Raw genomic sequence first — 20,071 nt, 5'->3', positions numbered from 1 at the left:
TTGTTTCTTACAGTGAGAGTTATGCTAATTTGCGTTAGCCTGTCGGCGTTTGATTTTCTTGAACATATAAAGACATAATAAAGATATAAAACCAAAATGGAAATAAATAAACACACACCACATATCTTATCTAAGGGAGCCAGAAAAAGTAGAATTTTTTTAAATCTAGTCCTACCCTTTGTGCACGTTATAGCATTAAGCTAGCTGATGTTTATTCGATGCAAATTATATCATTTGGTTTAACAGTTTAGTGTTTGAATATACAATAATGAATACAAACAGGTACAAGAAATACTTAAACGTATTAACTCATATGTTTCCCAAAACGTATAAATTACGTTCTATTTTAAATGTTTGAAGTGCCCCCAAAGACGTATTTATACGTTTTTAACGCTAGAGCATACAGAAGGCTTCGATGCAACCTCTCCACTGCAGAGAACGGTGGAGGATATGGTAGTTATTACAAAGACGGCCAGCAGGTGGCATGCAGCAGAGCAAAAGAGATCAACCAGGGCCATGTTGAAAAAAAAAAGCTCATTTACCCACAGTTCTAAACAGATTTGTGACTCATGACGAAACGTAGCTATATTCTAATGCTGATGGGCTTTTTGCACAAATCCACGACTTCCTGAACTCGGCACCACTCCTTCATTTCCTGTCCTTATGATTGGACAAACTGATTAATCCAGGTGAGGCTGACCTCAGTAACCACGACGACAATGGCCAGACACACCTGGATTAATCAGTTTGTCCAATCATGAAAAGACAAAAAATGAAGAAGTGGTCCTGAGTTCAGGAAGTGGTGGATTTGCTGCAAAACGGAAACAGATAAAAAAAAATCCTTCTTCCTTTTTTTCCCTGATGAAAGAAGAGACTCTAATCTTTCTTTTGGTAGGTCGTATGTTTTTGTAGCATTAGAAGACAATATTCTGCGGGCCTTGCAATAATCAGTCCAAATCCAGTAAATCAGCCGGGAGTGAAGGAGATTGCTTCAGTGAAAATGGCTGCGAGGGAATGAATTAAAATACACTTTTTAAAGTTCGTTTTAATGAATGCGTTTAAAGCAGCGCTATCAAACAATTAACAATTTTTAACTAATTAATTGCACAATTTTCCACAATTATTTGCAATTTATCACATTTTTCGTCTTCAGCATCTACTTTTTTTTTTTCAAAGCGTGTAACAGATATTTAGTTGAGTAAAATCTTGGAATAAATGTAAAATCATCTCATTAGAAAGTATATTTAGAATAAAATCGAATCGCTTTTTTTTTTATCCTTGAATCGAATACTTCTCCTGTAAAATACAAAATACTGTGAAACAAAACCACCAAAACGGACTTCAGAAAGTAAAAACGACCTCTCGTCCATGTTTCTTCATCTTCCCGCCAGCGACTCCTCCAAGATTGGCCGCACACCGAGTTAATTTTTTTTTAGACGCTTTAATAAATTTAAATGAATCTCCAGAGTTAACGCTTTAATTCCGACAGCCCTGGTTTAAAGCATGTAAAGGGATGTTACGATGGAATATCATTTTTTTACAAAAATAATCTCTCTCTACCTCCATCGACAGTACGATGTATCTTTTATTTTGTTTTGTTTCACTCTGCTCTCTCTGCAGCCAAGTGATCATCTGCTCGCAATTTGCCCGATCCGGATTAACGAAGGTTCAATGAAAATAAATAAATAAATAAATAAATAAAAGAATAGCAAGTGAACCTCACGGTGGCTTGTGGCATTTTACCAAGTTTTTTTTTTTTTTTTTTTTTTACTTTAAGAAGGCATTTTTCCAAGTTGACGGTGGAAATGATGACTAGCGCGCGTGTGAGGGCAAAATGTGGGACAAAAAGTTTCTTGCCACCTCGACAACAAAAGTGGAGCTGGTTCACGCCACGGTGTGTGCGTGTGCGTGTGCGTGTGTGTTAAAAAAGAGCTCACGCTATCTCATTTTGCAGGCAAGAAGCGTCCGCATCCCAGCGGAACCACAAACCGGGCCACAGCGTCGTTCTCTGCTTCGCCCGTCCTCCTCCCCTCTCCTCACTCGCGTTGCCGCGTTTGAGTCAAAGATCGCATCTCTCGGCGAGGACGACAAAAGTTCCCGCTCGCCATCAAACTATGACTCCAAACCTTGAACCCTCGGCGACAGCGCCCTGAACTCAACCCGTGTCAAGTCAGCGTTTATGGATAATCACGCTCCATACGTACGATAGAAGACGAACATGTGTATCTCGCACTCGGGCTCAAAATGAAGAAGCAGCACTCGAGCTGAAGAACTAAAAAAAAACAACTGAGTTTTCACCCCCAAAAAAAGTCATATGTAAAAATATCTCGAAAAAAAAAACACAATTAGCATTTTATGTAAGTGTAGAAAGTGTAATATACATTTTCTTGTCTTTTTTTTTAAGCTACTGCATGCCCCTTGAAGTGGCTATAAAAAGTCTACACACCCCTGTTTAAATGCCATGTATTTAGGGTAAAAAAAAAAAAAAAAGGAGACCAAAACTTTTTGCCCATCATTAATGTGGCTTCTATCAAAGTTCAACACATTTTGCCACATGTTTTTGTTGCGCTCCAGTGACACCAAGGTTGAGTTCTGTTCAACGTCACACGTCACTGCTCATCACCAAAAGCTGGGCCCAACTGATATGGATTTTTTTCAGGCCGATCCGATTCCAATATTTGGCAACGTAAAATTCAATCAACCAATGAATCTTCCGATTAATTTAAAACGACGTAGTATACATGATGACTAAAACTCACTAACTCGCTCCTTTAACACTTACAACCATGAATATATGAATTACTGGCAGAACATTTGACTGTTTTACAATACTTTATTTTTTTTAGTATTGGCTAAACTTTAAAGCAGAGAGAAAAGAAAATGAACACAATTGTCTTGTTTTAAACTTGTAATAGGTTCATGTGTACAAAAAAAAAAAAACAGCAATAAATTTATATTTGCTGATTTTAACCCGTGGATGGTATTTTATTTTGAAATAGCCTGGTCAGAACAAATCAAACAGCCCAAAATGGGTGCCAATGCCACAGGAGCTAATTCATGTAATCAGTTGGTGCCCAACCAAAACGACAACATAATTGTAGTGAAGCAGTAAAAAAAAAAAAAAAAAAAAAATATTCAGCTGCAACTGGGAATTTTGAACGGTTCGAGTGTTAGCACAAAACCTTCAGGCTTCTGCTAGAAAGCAAAAAAACAAACAAACAAACAAACACTTTATAGCGATAGACCAGTATGGTATTTTCAGGGTCGATACTGATGCCGATTATTAGTGGGCAAGGAGGCCGATAAGCGATAATAGAAGCAGATACTCATTTTCAGTAAAAAAAGGGGAAGAAATATATAAATAAATAAAAAATACAAATGCCAATCTTTACTTTGTTGTAATGTCTTAAAAAGCATGTTTATTGACTTTTTAAAATTTATTTTTTTTTTAATCTTAGAAAATACCCAAATTTAAAAATACCTGAAATCTTAAACTTTCAGATTTCTTCGTTTTGATAATGTCGAACAAAAACGAAAGGTTACCAGTGCCGGCAGCAGCTCTTATAAAGTCAATTGAACATTTTAAAAACAGTTCCCGAAGTTTAAAATAGTTTTCGGCCATCAGATAAAAAAATAAATAAAAATAAGCTGATACTGATATTTGTCAAAATGCCCAATATCGGCGCCCTCCCTAATACTGTAAAGCTGAAATATTTTTTTTTTTTGGGGGGGGGGTCAACAAGAGGCACTTTAAAGATCATCCTTATAAGAGGGTGCGCACACTTGTACAACGACATCTCTGAAAATGTACATTTTTAAAATATGACTTGAGCAGGTTATAGTTCACATTGATAGTGGAAAAAATGTATAGAAAAAAAGCGAGAATAAAAAAAAAAAAAAAAGATAGTGGAAAAAATGTATAGAAAAAAAGCGAGAATAAAAAATAAAAAAAAGATAGTGGAAAAAATGTATAGAAAAAAAGCGAGAATAAAAAAAAAAAAAAAAGATAGTGGAAAAAATGTATAGAAAAAAAGCGAGAAAAAAAAAAAAAAAAGATAGTGGAAAAAATGTAAATGATTCATCTTTCATGTCACAAAAAGCTGACATTTGAACAGGGATGTGTCAACTTCCTTACAATGACCAATTTCCGTTTGTTAAAGGCAGCAAGTCAACGTGTGTTTTTCCCAGAACGGATGAATTTGCCACAAACTCGGGTATTACCCGCACAATCTGGTGAGATCCAATATTCAGGCCCGACCAAAAATCCTTGGCGAGATAAGAATTTCGGAGAAGTATTCATTGAACAATCTGCCGTTTGTGGCGGTGTGGAGAGCTTCGTTATCGTAAACCGGATGCGACCCTCAAAATGATGCAACCGCAATCATAATGTCGAATTTGACATTGCACTTTGGATTCATATGCGATTGTTTACACATTCTCCTCATCAACTGTAATGCGGGGTCAAATTAAGGCCCGGCATGGGAATACACAGCTCTTAATGGCGATAGGATAACACTACGCTGCATGGAATGCGCGTTTCTAAAAGGATCTGAACCCGCATCCCCAAAAAAGAGGCAACACAATAAGTCAAATTGTGAAATGGAGAATAATGGAAAGCCTGCGAGGGAAAACGAGAGAATGAGGGACAAAGAGAGATGTGAGCCTTAAAAAAAAAAAAAAAAAAAGGGCCAATGCCGAGCCTCCTTTGGGCATGAGTGCGAAACAATGAGGCCCCGCGGTGTGCGAATGGTCGGGGAAGCGCGCATACAAACACGCCGGCATGCGCGCAACACCCCACTGAGCCCGAGCGAGCCTGTGGCAGTGAGACGGGTCTGTGGGTCCATTGAGGGAGCGCGACCGGTCCCTTTCTGTCCGGCTAATGAAGCCTGCAGCCACCAGCATAAAGAGAGCGCGGAGGTGCGGCGGACGCTTCTCAGCTATTCGCTCGCTCGCTCGCTCGCTCGCTCGCTTCCGTCCTTTAGCAGCAGCCGCGCTCAAAATCAATCAAGAAAGCTGGAGCCGTGTACGACTTAAGCGGACAACGTCGCCATGATAAACACTCAACGATGTCAAAAGATGTCACTTTTGCTTTATCTTGCTCATAAGTCATAACGGAGCGTAATCTAAACCAGCGGAGGTGGCAAATCCAGGTCCAGAAAGTAACAACCCTGCCACAGTTTGGCTTTAGCCCCAGGCGCTAGCTAGCTAGCAGCTCCCATGGTGCTCGTTGACCTGCTAGGGAGCTAGCTAGCTAGCTAGCATCAGGGGCTAAAGACAAACTTTAGCATTTAGCCCCAGGTGCTAGCTAGCTAGCTAGCAGCTCCCATGGTGCTCGTTGACCTGCTAGGGAGCTAGCTAGCTAGCTAGCAAGCATCAGGGGCTAAAGACAAACTTTAGCATTTAGGCCCAGGCGCTAGCTAGCTAGCTAGCAGCTCCCATGGTGCTCGTTGGCCTGCTAGGGAGCTAGCTAGCTAGCTAGCATCAGGGGCTAAAGACAAACTTTAGCATTTAGCCCCAGGCGCTAGCTAGCTAGCTAGCAGCTCCCATGGTGCTCGTTGACCTGCTAGGGAGCTAGCTAGCTAGCTAGCATCAGGGGCTAAAGACAAACTTTAGCATTTAGCCCCAGGCGCTAGCTAGCTAGCTAGCAGCTCCCATGGTGCTCGTTGACCTGCTAGGGAGCTAGCTAGCTAGCTAGCATCAGGGGCTAAAGACAAACTTTAGCATTTAGCCCCAGGCGCTAGCTAGCTAGCTAGCAGCTCCCATGGTGCTCGTTGACCTGCTAGGGAGCTAGCTAGCTAGCTAGCATCAGGGGCTAAAGACAAACTTTAGCATTTAGCCCCAGGCGCTAGCTAGCTAGCTAGCAGCTCCCATGGTGCTCGTTGACCTGCTAGGGAGCTAGCTAGCTAGCTAGCATCAGGGGCTAAAGACAAACTTTAGCATTTAGCCCCAGACGCTAGCTAGCTAGCTAGCAGCTCCCATGGTGCTCGTTGACCTGCTAGGGAGCTAGCTAGCTAGCTAGCATCAGGGGCTAAAGACAAACTTTAGCATTTAGCCCCAGGCGCTAGCTAGCTAGCTAGCAGCTCCCATGGTGCTCGTTGACCTGCTAGGGAGCTAGCTAGCATCAGGGGCTAAAGACAAACTTTAGCATTTAGCCCCAGGTGCTAGCTAGCTAGCTAGCTAGCATCAGGGGCTAAAGACAAACTGTGGCAGGGTTTTTACTTTCTGAGCCTGGATTTGCCACCTCTGCACATGGAAAGGCTAACTTTATGAGATGAAAATTAGGGGTGTCAAAATGAGTGCGTTCATTTGGAGTTGATTCAAAGTTCCTTTAACGCTACACATTTTATTGGGACCGCCCTTTTCTTAGAAAGAATGTACTGGGGGAATTCCAGTAACAACGCAGCAGGACACGTCCACGTACAAAATTTTGCAGTCATAAATGTAATTCGCATAATGTGCAGAATTTCACCAGTTACATCACTTTAAAATTGAGATAGCTCTTAATATGTAAAGAAAAATGCACTGAGCTGTCACCAACGTCTCACAAATGCAATTATGCCATCACAAATCAATATCACACTCGGTTTGTTTTGTCTTTTTACAGTACAGTACATCGTTTTAATTTGAACTCTATTAGTTTAGTGCCCCGCCCACCTTTATGTTAACAAGAGTATGAAACTTAAAAAATATATTTTATCGTGCATTTAGAACAGGTATAAAATTACTATTGAAGTCGTGCAATTAATTACTATTAAAAAAATGTAATCGGCTGACACCCTTATTGAAAATAAATCACTTCAGGAACAGCAGAACAAAAGTATATTTTTTTCTTTTCACTTTGATCCCATTTTCAATTTGTCGACATTGTTACTAGCCTCATCCTCGCTAACGCTAAGCTAGTACGTCCCTCACATGCGGCATCCGCGTTAGCAAACTTCTTTTTGTTGATTTGCTAGCGCAGCGTTAGCTGTCCAAATATTCCAGTAGCTTGTGGACGTCCCCTGGAATTAACTGTGTTGCTTTAGGGAATTTATTTATTTATTTTATGATTTATCAAACATTTTGGGAGGTCTGTTCTTGAATGTACTTGAATGTGCCATCAGTTCATTTTTTTCTCGGTATCATGAACGCTGCAAGACGAAATCAGGCCTGGAGAGATTGTTTAAGATTTGATTTTTATGCCAGATGGGCCTTCTCCACATTTTGTTTTTGTCGTTTGCGCGTGGATGAAAACTTTGGAATCACTCATAAGGCAAATACAAGACGTTATATATATATATATATATATATATATATATATATATATATATATTTATTTATTTATTTTTTTTTATTTTTTTTATCCATTACAGCACATTTAAGTACAATTTTAAATGGGCTACTATACATTTACATTTAATGTTTATTTCCAAACATTTATTTAGGTATATTCACGTATTTTCATATTTTTAGGTGGCGCATTTGGCTAAAAAGAATGAGAACCACTGAATTAAAAATGAGTAGAGAAAAAATGTTGCAAAAAAAAAATCACAAGTCATTTAAAAAGAAGCAAGTTACCTTAATTAAGAGATTTCGTCTACTTTTCAATCATCCCAATTTTCCTATTTGATGCATTTGAACGACAGCTCAAGGCAATCCTCGTCCGCGTGACGTCCGTATACTTTCCAATTTCGGTGACATCACATCTCTGGCATGTGCGACTCCGCCTCCGGTCGGTCCCTCGCCTCGGACGAACAATAGACGGACGGCGCCGCTTATCAGGCGGGGGGGCGGCCGACCCGCTTCATTAGCATGCCGCCAGGCCCAGACGACACGCAAACAACCAGACAACCTCTTGCGCTGGCCTTGACCCTTGACCTCTAGGGTCCCTATTCACCTGCTACGACAGCAGTCTGGCCCTGTTCTGGCGGCATTTCCCACGCCCCCCCCCGTCTATCACGGCCTCAACATTATGGAGATTTGCCTTGCGTGTCTTTGTGTCTCGCTGCCTGCCACTTGACTGCACGCCACAATGAATATATCCGAGAAGTAAGAACGCCAACTTTATTTGTGGTGGTTCTCATAGACAAGACTTACAAAAAATGCTTTATGTGCAAAAGAGTCACTCAACATTTTAAGCCAACACAAGAATGTAACCTGCACACTGTGTTTGGAATTTTCCCATATCCACTATAAACCGTTACGCCTTTTTATGAGCAATTATTCTTTGTATTAAAAAGAAAGTCAACCCCCACATTTTTTTTGGGACAATAATAACGAGTCTAAATACGGTATTCGGGTTCATATTGCGTTAGTGGAATATGAATTAAGCAGCAAAATCCAGCTGTTTTTATCCATCTCAGGGGGCGGCCATTTTGACACTTGCTGTCGACTGAAGATGACATCACAGCTCGGCTTCAGAAAACACGTGAGCTGTGATCTTCGGTCCCACAGCAAGTGGCAAAATGGAGAAACGCTGCCGGATTTTGCGGCATAATTCATATTCCACAAATGTAATATTCATCAGAATGTCATGTTTTAAACGCGTGAGGTCGCATATAACATATTATTGTCAAGAAATGTTGGACTTTAAGTTGATGCCAAACATCAAAATGCACAAAAATAATAATAATAAAAAAAAATGCACAAGGTTGATGACACGGTGGACATTTTAAGCTAATGTCTCTTTTACTGTTTGACCAACATATTTCAAATATCTGAACGGTTATTATATCAATTCATATCTCACCATGACAGAGTGGACATGTCGATTTTGACAACATTCCACGACACACAATATATGACGAGAATTACAATAAATAAGTGTAAATATTTACTGTTTCAGCCTCCGTTCGAGAAAACGGCTCGTGATGAAAATATACATTCTCGATTCGTTTTGTATCGAGTCCGCCATTTTGTAGTGCTGTCTGAATGTGGTAGTGCTACTAGTGAGTGTAGGTTATCGCCCAAAATCTTTAATTACCGACTTAAAGGTTCAAACTGTGCATAATGTCAGGCGACATTAAATGTTAAGTGGCTTCAACTTTTTCTTTTTTTTTTAATCCAGTATTTGCCAAGTCGCGTTCAGTTGTATTTAACGTTGAACTTTAGCATTTAAAAGCTGCCTCTTCAGTCAGTTGACATTTTTACAGAGCAGTTGTTTAAGCAGGCATTCCAGCGAAAATACGAGATGACGACATTATTTATTTATTTGAATCCCAGTGTCGTATGCTGATTAGTGAATTCCCGCCACAGCCGTCGCGTCCCTATTTGTTGCCGAATACGCTCCGCCTCCTGCCCACAAACCTTTACCCCACCTTTCTGTTGATTCTCCATTTTGGAGCGCATGAAGGGTAAACTCGCGACGGCCTCTCCCTTCCTCTTCCTGATGCTTTGCGATTGGTCGGAGGCAGGCAGCTGATTGGCCCGAATCCCAAGCGCCGCATGCGGCCAGCTCGAACCTCGTCGGAGTGTTATTTCCAGACATGTGGCATGAGAGCGTCTTCCTGCTCTCTCGCCTGCATGAAAAAATAAATAAATAAATAAATAAATGCTGCCTTGCAGCATATGGGCGCCCTTTGCCGCTTTATGCAAATGAGCGAGATGCAGACGCACGTTCACAAACGCAGACAAACGACCCCCTCCTCCATCACCCAGTCTCTCATTAATGGTCTACTAAAACCAGACACCCCCCCCCCCTCCTCCTCAAATAATAACCTTGCCGTTAAGCCCCCCCCTCCATCTTCTGCTCCCCCACACCAGTCTCCAACCAGACGCCCCCCCCCCCCCCCCATTTTGCCTGCAAACTGTACCGCACGGCAGCTGCATGGACGGGCGAATGCAAATCGGGGCGACCCCCCGTCATGTGAATTAATGAGCCTGGAAAATACGGATCTTGCGATCCGGCGTCCACGTTTTATCAGTCTCGCCGCTTTGCAGCCTGCAATTTCATTTGCCGCGACGCCTCCAAGTTCCGCTTCTGTACGTTGTGCGAAATCATCCACCTCACGATGCGTTCACTGTCATGGTAACCACGCGACCAATGCGAATGGAGAGGAGACTGTCGCGCTCCGCCCGCCCCGGACTTTGTTGAAGCTCGGCTTAATTAGAGTGTGTGCTCCTCTCGGCTAGCTTGATTTTGCTTAGCGCTTTCACGTGTGCTTTAAAAAGCTGAATTTTTTTTAATTTTTGCCAGCAAATGACATGACAACAAATCTTCATTGTGATGCAAAGAAATTGAATATATACAACATTGGTGGTGCCCTCTAGTGGTACCTGATCACTGAATTAAATGTTCTCACTGAATAATGAAGTGCAGTTCAGTTGTATTTAACTTTGAAGTTCGTTTTTTGTTTTTTTTACTTTCATGTAGGGATGTGTATCGATACTAATTTCCTGAATCAATTTGATTTTGATTCACAAGAGTTAAATTTGATTGGATTTTTTTTCCCGCCCGATTCGATTCAGTTCAATCCAATAAATACAATTAAATATCAAGGACTGGATTAAAAACACCACAAACATAAATTCCAAATTAAACAATGTGGAGGCAGTAACTGCTCAAATGGTTTTGTTTAGTTTTGTTCATGAATGTAACGTGTTATAATCACATAAGTGTTACACAAACATTGGGATCATCAAGGATAAGATGAAAATAATATTTTCAGAATTAGAATTGAAGAATTGTAAATATTCTCAATTGTCTTAAAGCGCAATGAGCGAAGTCTTTTGTAAAGGTAAGGAATTACTCTTAAATTTGTGTGAACAGTAAATTTCAAGAAAACGGCAAGATACAAAAAAAACCGTGCATTTATTAAAATAAAAAAAAAGCATTTAAGACCTTTAAAATAATATTTTCATGAATATATGGGGAAAATATCTATTGAAATAATCATTTTATGTTTTTATGAATCAATATCAGATTCTGAAAAGGAAAATCGATTCAATATCGATTTTTTTTTTCCAACCCAGCCCTACTTTAGTGTAATACATTTAAATGAAATATTCATTTTCACAATTTAAGCACCGTGTGTGTCAAAGTGTGTTACAATGGCTAAAACTGTTGTTGTTTTTTTTGTTCTGGCACAGTACATTTGTTAATTACAGTTCAGTTGTATTTAACTTTTCCATCCTCCTAATCTTCCTAATCTTTTCACGCAATGCATTTTAATCAAATATAATTATATATCATGTTTAAGCACAGTGTTGTTTTAAAAAAATTTTTTTGGGTGGTACTTGGTTCAAAATTCCACCCTTGATTTTGAAGTCCTCTTATTTTAATTGTTTCATCTTGCAGAGCAAAACGTGTGTGTGTGTGTGTGTGTGTGTGCGTGAATGTGTGTGTGTGTGTGTGTGTACGTCGATGGACATGCCAGAGAACCGTCTGATTAAAAAAAAAAAAAAACCCACACACATCTTCATCTTTTGCCCAGTGGCATTTGGATGCAAACGCGCACACCATCTGGCACACGAGCGCCACCGCAGCCTTAATCTCGCGTTAACCGAAAAAAGCTACAAAAACAACATGACTTAAAACAAACACTCACTGCTGTGATAACGCTTAAAAAAAAAATCACCTGCCTCCTCCTTGTTGCCGCCGCGCTTTCGTCGCAATTATTGGCACGAGCCAATTTGGAGGGTTATGCAAATGCAATTAGCCCCCCATTTGCATCAGACAACAACTAAAGCGACGACGCACAGATGGCAGCGCGCCGAGACGCGGCCGCCATCTTTGGCAGAGGGGGAAGTCTGGCGGCCATTTTGTCTAAAGCTGTGCCCATCTGGACGGAGAAAAGCAAACACGCACACACCGAACAAACAAAAAAAATCCCTGCGCGGTGACGCGGCAGCCGTGTGTGTGTGTGTGTGTGTGTGTGCGCGCTCCTTACTGGCACACACTCCAAAGTCGTGATCTGAGGAGCTCTCATCATCAAACGGCTTCATTTTGATGCGTATAATGAGCACTGTCGTTTTTGAGAAAAAGACGTTTTGTTTTTGCAGAAGTTCCATGTGGAGGTTTTTGACAACGTGTGAGTGTTTAACAGCTGGAAAGGAGACGGATGGGATGACGGCGGCCGATGTTTTTTGCCTGTGAGAGGACGTGCGAGCAAACGTCCCCGTCAGTGGAACGAGAGAGTTTCCTGGCGAGGATGACAGATTCGTCACAGCTGAAGCCGAGCGTTAGTTTGAATCCGAGATTCCATTTCGGTAAAGCACTTTTTGTGAGAGGACGGCGGGCGAAAATGGGAAGCTGAATGTTATTTGCCGGCAGCGGTACTTAAGTGGATAATATGACCGCGGGTGAGAATTAGGGATGGGAATTGAAAACGGGTTCTTCTATTCAAAGTGGTTGCCGGCAATTCAATTCCTAGGAATTGTTTGAATGCACTTATTGAAGGCACCTCAATCTCAAGATGGGATTGAGCTCACGCCACATAGAAGATATTTGCAAAACCAGGCCAAATAGTTCTTTTGCACAGAACCAACTGTTATTATTTTCTTCATGTATAAATTTATTTGACTTCAAGATGAGTTGGACTCTCAATATTCCAAATGTTAGCATCCAGTGGAAAACTATTGATGCATGATGGATTAAAAGAGAGCTGAAATCCTGGCAGAAATGTTGAAATTTGGCCTCAGTTTTTTCCCCAGTTGGCATTAAAAATACTAATATTTCATTTCATTTTCTCATGATCGAGTGGAACCAAGGCAGCCCGATATCTTGTCATGGACTCAAAAAACTGCACCAAGCTTTTTGGTCGTGACATATTTTGAGAAGTACAGTAAAGTCACCTACTCTCTTTTCTTTTTTTACCCGACAGGTTGAGTGCAGACTGGATATTCTGAGTCTTCTATTCACAGTCGAAAGCCATTTGTATTATTTCATTCTCACCCCGAAGAAATCAATAAGAGAATCAATAAAGGATCAAATAAGCATTGTTGATAATGGAATCCCATAATGCTAGATTTTGATCAATTCACATCTCCAGTTAGAGGAGGGGGCCTATAAGGGTGCCCTGAAGGACTAGGTATAACCCAATTTTGGTCAATAATGGATCAATCCACAACTTGTTGTTTTGAATACCCCCCCCCCCCAAAAAGGGGTATTTTTGTAAAAAAAATCTTCTTCTTTTTTCCCATCAAAAAAATTATTTTAACAACCAAATTATTATTATTATTTTTTTAACAACCCAAAAAAACAACCCCAAAATTGGGTCGTGTGTGCAAATTAACCTTCCAAAAATTAGGTCATTTTGTTTAAAGCAACACAAAAATGTGGGTCATTTTGTGCAAAACAACCCAACAAATTGGCTCGTTTGTGCAAAACAACTGCCCAAAATTGGGTCATTTTATTTAAAGCAACCCAAAAATTTGGGTCATTTTGTGCAAAACAACCCAACAAATTGGGTTATTTATGCAAAACAACACCCCAAAATTGGGTCATTTTGTTTAAAGCAACCCAAAAATTTGGGTCATTTTGTGCAAAACAACTCAACAAATTGGGTCATTATGTGCAAAACTACCCGACAATTTGGCTCGTTTGTGCAAAACAACACCCCAAAATTGGGTCATTTTGTTTAAAACAACCCCAAAAAATGGAGTCAGAAAGTTGGATCAAATTGACCGAAGTAGTGGATTGGTCCATTTTTGACCCAAAGGATTATTTTTGACCCAAGTGTTTTCCGAGTGAGATGTCAAAAAGTACTTACCAGTGGAACGAGAGAAAGACACGTCATCTCGAAGCTTGTCCTCTTGACTGTTCAGTCCATTTTGCGATATTGAACCAAAAACACACCGTGGAAGGGAAAAACAAGCTTCGGGTTTGGACACATTCGTACGGCTCACAATAGCGATTGCAAACCAAAAATGGACGGGGGGGGGGGGGGGGGAATCAATGTCACTGTTTTTGTCCAATTGTTGCGGAAATAGACAGCTGAAGATGGAAAGAAGTCAAAAGTCCCACACTGGTTTTGAAAGAAGGTGGGCAAAAAAGATGAAGAGAAAAACGATCCCTTTTGGCAGTTTGGCATTTGCTGTATTGGAATCTTTTGGGTGGCGGGGGGGGCGGGCGGGTGTGGTGTCGACATCCCCCTCAGCAAAACCACACACAGCCAAGTGGAGACGGGGTTCAGTCCAGCTGAGAGGGCCCGTCCTTCGGAGGCCCGTCGGGCCCCGAGGCCGCAGAGAAGCAGAGGAAGCCCGACTTGCAGGCGGGCGTGCTCGGTATTGATTTCTCCCGCAGAGGTGCTCTTAGCCTTCGGGGGGGGGGGGGGGCCTTCCGCATCCTTCCCCGCCCACTCATTTGCTTCATGGGCTTCGCTGGACCCCTGGCTGGAGGTGCGAGCCACAGACGGAGAGAAGGAAGAGCCCGTGGCAATGATGATGAGCTGCGCCGGGGTCTCCGAGTTCAGTCGTCGACACGCATTCATCCAGCCTTGCAAACACCCACCCGTGTTGCCATCTGGAAGGGAAGAAAAAAAAAAGAAGACTTTTACAAAAATCTCACCTTTGGCATTCAGCATCCCTCCGTTCAATGCAAATGCGAAATGCAAACTGTAACGCTTTGATTAGAAATACGTGGGAAGAAAACGCCAACTTGCTCTTTTGTAACCTGCCCCAAGGCGCCCACCGCTGCAACACAAACAAATAAAAAACGGGGCTCTGCGTGCTCTTTGAAACGCACTCGGGCTCGTAGTGGAGATGTTGAGACGAGAAAACAATCGGAGAAGACAATCAAATGCAACTTGTTGCAGAAACAATGCCGTACAAATCTGTTTAGAAGCGCAGTCGATTATAAACATTACTTTGCATTATATTACATAAAGCGCACGCACGTGTAGAACGACCAACAGTATCGAGTTTTGAAAACAGATCAAATTGACCAAATTGTGACTTAGGAGGTTTCGGCCTGATGCTAGCGATATGTGCTATATTGCTAGCTTAAAATGTAGATAGCTTAAAGTTCAACAATTCAATTTAAAAAAATAATGACTCAAATGTAACCAGGGTACACTTTAAGATGAATCAAATTCCAATTTTAGGCACTTAAGTTGAGTTCAAACTTCTTTACATGCAACTCTCTCAGAGCTAGCTAACGGGGGTAACCAGCATCGAAAGCGCTAATAATTTTGTTGAACGTACACTTTTCTGACAATGTCAATCAATCATGAACGTTGTCTTTGTTTTTTAAGGCACAACATTCCACTGCGTGCGAGGGACGAGAGGAGCTAGCCACCCACTAGCCAGCGAGCTAGCCACCCGCTAGCCAGCGAGCTAGCCACCCGCTAGCCAGCGAGCTAGCCACCCGCTAGCCAGCGAGCTAACAGGCTTGGGCCTAGTAAGTAACTCGAAGTTGCGGCAGATCTGATGTGAATGAAGGCACTCAAGTTGCAAGTAATTTATGGTTTTTGTGGCGTTCAGATGTGGCGTAAGTAAGTGAACATTTACATACGCACGTACGTTGTTGTTTATAGGAAATGATTTGGATTGTAAGGAGCAGGCATGACAAGATGAGCTTTCGCTAACTTCGGCCACTCCTCAAACTTAACACAGTATAGAGTCTCATTGTTTGCTTTTACTGTGTTTTTATTATGAGCGTTAGAGTCTGAGATAAATAAAGATTAAATCAAATTCTTATAAAGCAAAGGCGGGGGGGGGCTTAATTGCGCCCCCAAAGTAAGGAAAACTTCAATGGTGAATTAATGCTATATATTTCCACAAGTAAATACGACATACAGTCGTCAGTCGGTCTTTGCACATGTTTTCAGAAAGAGAAAAGAAACTCTTCAAACATAAATAATGTATTTAGAAAAAAAAAATCTCAGATATTTTGTAGCGGGTATTTTAAAGGTGATATCGATCAACAAGGCTCACATGATGACAATGAACCAATCAAACCGAGATGAATCATGCTGCTGGAATTCAAGATCAAATTGTATTTCATTGGTCTGAAAATGAAAATACGCATCATTATTCATCTACGCCAGTGACATATAGACACAATTAAATACTCTTTTCCAAATGGTGGATGGTAGAAGTAAGCGAAGTATCCACCTGTTGCTATTCAAACAACTCATTGCCAAACCGAAATACGTACGTTGACTCATAGGTTGCAAAACCTTGCTCTAAATCCCATTATGATGTTGATCCAATGTCATCTTGTATGTCTTTTCTTTTCTATGCACAACAAATCGCAGAAAACGTCACCCCGGCCCCGCCCACCTCCCCGGCCCCGCCCACCTCCGCGTCCCCGTTTGTGTCCGAACAAGCAGCGAGCATCACAATGAAGGTAGTGAGATGAAGGGACGCTGTTGCGATGGCGTGTTTGCCAATTTGAGTTGAACGGGAAAAAAAAAAAAAGTGTGTGTGTGTGGGGGGGGGGGGGGGCAGAGTCGCCCCTTGCCAGCCTTGGCCTAGGGAGTGACGTGGGGTGAAGATTCAGATACAAAGCGGCCATTGAGCAGGTCCACACATGGGTGTTAACTCCCCATTCCTTCACACACAATAGTTCGAACCCCCCCAACACGCACGCATAAGAGCTGCAGCGAGGGACAAATGTTGGTTCAGGGCAGCCCGCCTCCGCCGAGCAAGAAAGAATGGAGACACATGATCAAGTTTGGTGGTGGGTGGGGGTGGGGGTGGGGGGGGGGGCATAGTGGGTTTGGTGGTGCTGTGACCCGTGGCTTTGGACTTGACGAACAAAACAGAGATGTGTCCGTGAACACAATTGCACGATGGCCTTGAATAATTACACGCTTCCAGAAGATGACCACACTCTAAAATCGGTTGGATCAAAAATAACCCAAATTGGGTTGAAACATCAATAAATAATTGACTAACCCAACTTTTTGAGTTATTAAACAAATTAATTTCATACAATTATTCAATTTAAATAATTTCAAAAAACGAATCCACAATGGCTCGTTTTGTGGGTTCTTCGTTTGGCCCAACTTTTTGGGTTAGTTGAATAACCCAACTGAATTTGGTCAAAAATGGACCGACCAAACTTTTGGAGTTATTTAACAAATTTAATTAATACAATTATTAAATCAAAAATAATTTCAAATAATAATAATTTACAAAGCAACCTATTTTTTTGCTTGTTTTGTGGGTTACTCATTTGAATTAAATAAATTAAATTAAATAACCCGGCTGAATTTGCTCAAAATAAACCGACCTAACTTTTTGAGTTATTCAAACCAAAACGTTGGGTCAAATTAAATAATAACCCACAAAGCAAAACAATTTGTTGACTTTTTTTTGGGATGGGTTATTTATTTGACCCAACTTTTGGGGTCAATTATATAACCCAATTAAATTGGATAAAAAATGAACTGACCCAACTTTTTGAATTATTTAACTCAAAAAGTTGGGTAAAATAAAATTGATAACCCACAAAGCAACACATTTTTGGGGGTTATTGTGTGGGTTATTCATTTGACTCAACTGTTTGGGTTAATTAAACAACCCAAAAAGTTACATTGGCCATTTTTTTTTTAAAACAATTTGGGGTTGTTGTTTTTTTAACCAATTTTGTTTTTAGAGTGCAGGGTTGTGGCTACTATTTGAACATTCTAACTTAGACAACTGATTAGATTATAAATTTTTAATACATAACATTTTTCTACATATTTGCTCATTTTAATGTAGTCACTAACAATCTAAATTAGTGCTGACCAATTTTGAAAAAGTATATAATTGCATTTTTTTCCTCCATTCAATATTGCGGTTGCGATTTATTATGCAATTATTTTTTTTAAGATCCCCTTCCACAAACACAAACACAAGCACTAAATTAATCTGCATTACAATAAACAATATCAGATTTATTATATGGCATATAGGTTAGGCTTACACTATAATAAATGCAAATGACCCATGAATTAATATTAAAAAAAAAAAATTATCTACTGCAATTACAGTTGTTGATGAAGATTACTAAAGGAGACAGAGGTGTGGACTCGAGTCATGTGACTTGGACTCGAGTCATGTGACTTGGACTCGAGTCATGAATTTGACGACTTTCGACTCGACTTGACAAAATGTTAAAATACTTGCAACTCGACTTGGACTTTACCATCAATGACTTGTGACTTCACTTGGACTTGAGCTCTTTGACTTGAAAAGACTTGCTTCATCCACCAAAACAAAAATAATTAAAATCATAAAATGTATGTTTAAAAGTAAGTTCCTCTCGGTGTGTGTACGTGACGTGTGCGAGTTGTGCTGACACAGCGCCGTCATTTCTGTCAGAGAAGCCGCATAGGGGCAAACACACGCCGCCTACGCTAAGGCAAAATTCAAAATAAAGCTGACCAAATAATACATTGACAGCAATGCAGCAGCCTTGGCGGATTTTACTTTGAAGTCTGCCTGCATGGTGGCGTGAACGCTAGTTTGACTACTTCCCTTTGACATTTTGGTTTGCATTATCTACGTTTTTTTATTAAAATTACATATCATACCACCATTATCATAATGCCACCTCGAAAGTATATTAAAGAGATAATTTAGGAAGCGAAGAAACTGCAAGTTAATTTCGCCGCCATTGCACGATACGGTACAAGTCTCCGGCGTTCGTGGCTAGTAGCTAACTGTTAGCATTAGCATCGGCTGCCAGGCTACCAACTGTAGTTTGACAGCTGCTGCTGCTTAGCTCGCTGGCTTTTCTTATTGTGGACCTATGCTACTTTGTAATCCACTCTCTTTGTTTAAACAAAGGGAATGTGCCTTAAATTGCACTGAGATGTATTTTTCATTATTAAAATAAATAAATAAATAAATAGAACTTTGCCTTCAGTTATAATTATTTCATAAAACACTAGCTTAAAAAAAAACATTAACATTCATAATGTCCAATATGGCCAATTGGATTTTAGGAACACAACTTCAACCTTGTTATTTTCTACATGGACCATGTATAAAATAATTATGTATCCTGCCTTATATTGCACTTAAAGTTGTGTTCCTAAATCCTAACGACTATATTAGACCTTTTGAGTTCACACACACACACATATATATATATATATATATATATATATATATATATATATATATATATATATATATATATATATATATTAAAATTCAATCATAAAAAACATTTTATAAAATAAATTAAGACAAAGTTCTATTTATCTGATTTCCTTTTTATTATTATTATTATTATTATTATTTTGAAAAACAATCCGATCTGTGACTTTTGTGATCCTTTGCTCCACTAGTTGTTTGGGGTCAAAAACCACGAGGTGGTCAACAAAAAAAATGAATTGCAGTATCTCCAAGGCAATGAGGCAACAACTTCGTTCAACATCTGAAGTTGCACAAAGAACGGTAAGTAAGCTAACGCCAGTTGTTTATCGGCTCAGAATTGTTGCTGGCTGCGTAGTTAATGAGACTGACTGGTAACGCATTGCAAACGCGGCAATCCGTTGCATCACTCTGGGTTCATTCCCCGAGTCCCTAACTCCTACTTTGATGCTCACCTGAAATAATATAATCTACGATGTCGTTAAAATGACTCGAAAGGACTTGAAACTCAAAGTGTAGGACTTGTGAATCGCTTGAGACGTGTCAGTCTTGGACTTGAGACTTACTTGTGACCTGCAAAACAATGACTTACTCCCACCTCCGGAATCAGATGGAGGAGTGAGGCTTCCGGCATTAGCAACACTCCGCTAATGCCGCAAAACTCAACTCAACTCACCCCCTGGCAAAGAAAAGGTGCTAATGGAGGGGGCTGTATTGCTTTCAAATGTATAAAAGAAGCTACGGTAGCGAAAAGCCTGCTAGCGAGCTCATTGTGTTGACGTGAAAGACGACAATGCACGCGGGTAAAAACAGAAGGAAGAGCGAAATGAGAGGAGAGAGGCTATTTCAACGATGGCGGGGGGGCGGGTGGGGGGACGGGGTTGTACTGGCGAACAGAGGAAATAGATTACGGGCTTCATAAACGTGAACTGGCAGAAGAGAATATCCAGGAAATGGAGTAAAAAGAAGAAGAAGAGGAGCGCGCGTGTGTGTGCGTGCGTGGGGGGGGGGGGGGGGGGGGGGGTCTGCTCTGGGAAGTAACAAATGATGTCAGTCTGTG

The 20,071-nt window shown here is 40.7% G+C and overlaps 1 long non-coding RNA gene across 2 annotated transcripts in view; it reads right to left on the bottom strand.

The window, feature by feature from the left end:
* The window catches only part of LOC147180275 (uncharacterized), a 34,882-nt gene that overhangs the window by 3,814 nt on the left and 10,997 nt on the right, over window positions 1-20,071 (bottom strand). Inside the window, exons 2-3 of one of the 2 annotated variants that reach the window (XR_015097152.1) lie at window positions 13,689-14,440; window positions 9,297-9,497 (exon numbers count right to left, since the gene is read on the bottom strand). This is a non-coding gene — a long non-coding RNA (uncharacterized LOC147180275). The remainder of the gene's footprint in view (window positions 1-9,296; window positions 9,498-13,688; window positions 14,441-20,071) is intronic. The other variant, XR_015097155.1, reaches the window with a different exon arrangement.

The sequence above is a fragment of the Leptonotus elevatus genome, chromosome 1, assembly GCF_054856555.1.
Source record: "Leptonotus elevatus isolate MCC_2025b chromosome 1, RoL_Lele_1.0, whole genome shotgun sequence".
Lineage (NCBI taxonomy): Eukaryota > Metazoa > Chordata > Actinopteri > Syngnathiformes > Syngnathidae > Leptonotus > Leptonotus elevatus.
This window is presented reverse-complemented; position numbering and strand designations above follow the sequence as displayed.